The sequence below is a fragment of the Marmota flaviventris genome, chromosome 8 (assembly GCF_047511675.1).
Source record: "Marmota flaviventris isolate mMarFla1 chromosome 8, mMarFla1.hap1, whole genome shotgun sequence".
Classification (NCBI taxonomy): domain Eukaryota; kingdom Metazoa; phylum Chordata; class Mammalia; order Rodentia; family Sciuridae; genus Marmota; species Marmota flaviventris.
In genome coordinates this window covers 114,642,534-114,646,836 of record NC_092505.1, presented here as the reverse complement: position 1 = coordinate 114,646,836, position 4,303 = coordinate 114,642,534, and the positions used below count along the sequence as shown (strand labels likewise).

Below are 4,303 nucleotides of genomic sequence, written 5' to 3'. Positions count from 1 at the left end.
GTCAGAGTAGGGCAGCCAACTCTGAAGTCCCTCTTCCAGCAAATTCTACCAACCAACCATCCGACAAACCACCTTGAATGGTTGCTGAGGGCCCTGCAAAGTGCACTCATGGTAGGGCTCGTAGTGGAGGTGATGTGAAATGGCTAAACAGTGACCCCCGGGCTGGTCCCCGTGAGCTTTCTATGGCTCAATGGAAGAAGGTCACGAGGTCCATATTTCCGTTCTGTTTTTGTGGTGATTATCTTCCCATCAAAGGCATGTGGCTGCTATGTGGCAGGAAGTGGGCAAGTTCTCTAGACCTACGGATGTTGAAATAAGGAGAAGCGTTTTAAGGGACCAGTGGTTGGCAGAGTCTTTGAACGTCACCATCTCCATAACTGTAACTCTGGAGTTGGTACTTTGGATAATGGACTTTAGATAATGTTGCCCTTGAGAATTTTCTGCACTCAGAGCTACATGGCAATGATATTGACTTGGGTAAGTCAAGGAAAGCAGGATTGGGGACACTAGCAGAAACTCGGCAAGGACAATGACATGTTGGCTGCCAAGCAGCATGTCCTCCTGACTGGGCTGCCAAAGTTTTTTAGAAACCCCAGGATCCCGGTAGGCTGTGTAGGTTGTTATAAACAAGTTAGCTGTTTGATCATCCAAGTAGAGTTACATAGCACAAGTTTTAATCGTTTCCTAGTTCCTTTTTTGTTGCTGTTTCCTTAAAGAATTCTGGAGTGTGTGAGTCTTATCTGTACTTAGCCACTGAGATTTTCTGAGACTGCATTTGGCTTCTGTTGATTCCTGTCTGGCAGGATGGAGCCCCTCCTCACCTCCCCCACTCCTGCTTCTACCCCTGGTTGTTCTTGTGGGTTCATGAGAATTGGCTCCTGACCTCTGCTCTGTGCCAGAGGAATTTCTAAGAAGTGAGCCTCCACTCCGGGCTGTCATTCACTCTGACCGTCAGAGACTTAAGTTTAAAACAGCAGGTCATTCTATCCATGGCCAGGCTGACCACCGTTCTGCTTTCTTTTTTACAGGAAATTGTGTAACTCTGTAAGTTTACTGGGGTGTGCAGTTATGTACAGGACCTGATAAGGAGCACACCTGCTGACCTGCCCTGGCACAGCATGAGCATGGCAGACCCTCTTCCCCCGTGTCTGCCAGTTCACTGATACGTAGGCAATGAGTTCTCAGCAGGACTTTGGTCACTCCATGACCCACCAGTGAGTGGGTCATGGCCCTGCTCAGCAGATCCTGGCGTGGAAAGCGGTCACAAGCAGGGCAACAGGGAAAGCCCTGACTCTAATGTGCTGAAACCTGATGATATCAAGGTCTGCAGGAGCATGGGAAAACGGCTTTTTAAAACATAGCATGAGGCTTTCATCCACCCTTCATTCTTATTCTCTCACTAATTGAATGAGGCAGAAACAAAAGCACGTGGCTCAGGAACAAAACAGAACCACAATAATGGAATCATTTTTAAAAAGATTAAAGAAAGTGTGGCCAGGCGGCTTGGACAGAACAGGGCTTTCCTTACCAGTGGATTGTGTAGAACACACTGCCAGTCTCTTGTCTTCTATTCACCATGGCTTCTTCTGATATTCAGGTGAAAGAACTGGAGAAGCATGCCTCAGGCCAGGCTTTTGAGCTGATTCTCAGCCCTCAATCAAAAGAATCGGTCCCAGATTTCCCCCTTTCTCCTCCCAAAGAAGAAGGATATTTCCCTGGAGGAAATTCAGAAGAAATTAGAAGCTGCACAAGAAAGACGCAAGTCTCATGAAGATGAGGTCTTGAAGCAGCTTGCTGAGAAACGAGAGCATGAGAAAGAAGTGCTTCAGAAAGCAATAGAAGAAAACAACCACTTCAGTAAAATGGCGGAAGAGAAACTGACCCACAAAATGAAAGCTAACAAAGAGAACCGAGAGGCACAAATGGCTGCCAAACTGGAGCGTTTTCGAGAGAAGGATAAGCACATTGAAGAAGTGCGGAAGAACAAAGAATCCAAAGACCCTGCTGATGAAACTGAAGCTGACTAATTTGTTCTGAGAACTGACTTTCTCCCCTTCCCCTTCCTAAATATCCAAAGGCTGTACTGGCCAGTGTCATTTTATTTTTTCCCTCTTGACAAATATTCTAGAAGCTAATGTAGGACTGTAGAGGTAGATCCAGACTGTAAGATGTTGTTTTAGGGGATAAAGGGGAGAAACTGAAAGTGTTTTAATCTTTTTCTAAAGTGTTGGTCTTTTTAATGTAGCTATTTTTATTGTTGCATTTTTTCTACTTCAGTGCACTTGGTGTACTGGGTTAATGGCTAGGTCTGTATTGGCTCTGTGAAAACATGTTTGTGAAGAGTATGTAGTGGCTTCTTTCAAATTGTTAGATGCTGAATATCTGTTCACTTTTCAATCCCAATTCTGTCCCAGTCTTACCAGATACTTCTATACTTGAATGGTTAATAAAACTGCACAGTGCTGTTGATGAAAAAAAAAAAAAAAAGATTAAAGAAGAATTTGTTGGCCAGACTTGATCACACCAAAGTTCAGTGGCTGACTTTTCTGAAGCATTCTCCTCTCTTGACATCCCTGACCCCATTTTCCTCTGTGTCTATTCTCTGTGTCTATACTCCCCATAGCTCTTAACAATTTGATTTGTTCCAGGTCTTCCTTTGTAAAAAGTGACTGAGTGACAACACAGGCCAACGCCCTTGAAAGAAATGCTTATTGCTACCTATAGTTCCTCTAGAAGCAAGAGGGTTGCATGCCACATAGGGATCCATGGTGAAGCACTGGGGTTGGTCAGGAAGCAGCCTCGATTGGGGTTTTCATGCAAAAGGCAAGGGACAGCAGGGTCAACTCCTTAGGCTAATCTGAATAATCTCAGTGGGTTTAGGGCATAATTGCTGTCCCTAGTTGTCTAATGCTTGGCCCTGTACTGATAGAGGAAGTCATGGATCGGTGCATGAGAATTAGATAAAGAAGGTTGCTGGAATGGATGAGAGACTGGCTTACCAACCATTTCTATTATCTCCAGGAACTCACTAGCTCTGGGAAGAGCAGTCTCTTCTGGACAGAAAGATTGCCCCCAAGATATTAAAACACCATAAACTATAGAAAATGAAAAACATAATTTATACATACTTCATATTAGAATTATCTACGTTCATGACTCTCTCCTCAATTAGATTGGGACAATGGTTGTTCCTGTTTTGTATTGAGTCCTCAGCACTCAGGATAGTCTTTGACATACAGTTTATCAAATATTTTGCCTTGTGTGGTGGCACATGTTAGTAATCCCACCAACTGGGAGGCCTAGATAGGAGAGGAGGATCCCAAGTTTGAAGTCAGACTCAGCAATTTAGCAAGACCCTGTCTCAAAATAAAATGTTTAAAAGGGCTATGAGTAATACAGTATTTTCCTAGCATACCTCCTCCTTCAATACTCAGCACTGAAAATAATAATAATAATAATAATAGAAGGGAGAAATAAATGTTAACTATAACAATAACAATATTAGATGATTATGATGTGCTGGGCTCAGTGCCAAGAATTTCATAAATTTTATTTAATCTTCACAACTATTAGGTAGATGTATTAGTTTTCTATTGCAGCTATAACATGTTACCACAAATAGTAGCTTAAAACAACACAAACTTATCTTACCAGTTCTATGCATCAGAAATCTGAAACATATCTCACTGGGCGAAAGTCAAGATGTTATGGGGCTGAATTTCTTTTGGGAGGCTCTGAGAGACAATCCATTTCCTTGTTTATTCTAACTTCTGCAGCCCACCCAAGTCCCTTGGCTTATGACCCTCCACCATCTTCCAAGCAACAATGGCAGGTGGAGTCCTTTGTCCCTTGTGCCATTCTGAGCTTTTCTTTGCCTCCTTCTACATTTCCAGAACACTTTTGATCTCATTGAGCAATCCAGGATAACCAACCTATTTAAAGGTCAGTTGATTAGCAAATTTAATTCCACCCGGAACTTTAATTCCCCTTTGCCATGTGAGAAAACATAGTTTCTGGGATAAGGATGTGAACATCTTTGTGGGGGGAGGGATCTTTGTTCTGCCTACAAAATATTATAAATAAGTATCCTGAGAAACACACTCACCTCTCCAAACCCAAAGAACAGACAAAAGGTACAATGGAATGAATGAGAGACTGGCTCACCAACCATTTCTTTATTATCTCTAGGAACTTATTAGCTCTGGGAGGAAAGATTCCCCCCAAGATACTAAAGCACCATACACTATAGAAAATGAAAAACATAATTTATACATACTTCATATTAGAATTAACTTTTTCTGAT

The 4,303-nt window shown here is 42.5% G+C and overlaps 1 pseudogene; it reads left to right on the top strand.

The window, feature by feature from the left end:
- Positions 1–1,511: 1,511 nt before the first annotated feature.
- On the top strand, positions 1,512–2,477 carry LOC114091451 (stathmin pseudogene; annotated as a pseudogene).
- The last annotated feature ends 1,826 nt before the right edge of the window (positions 2,478–4,303 follow it).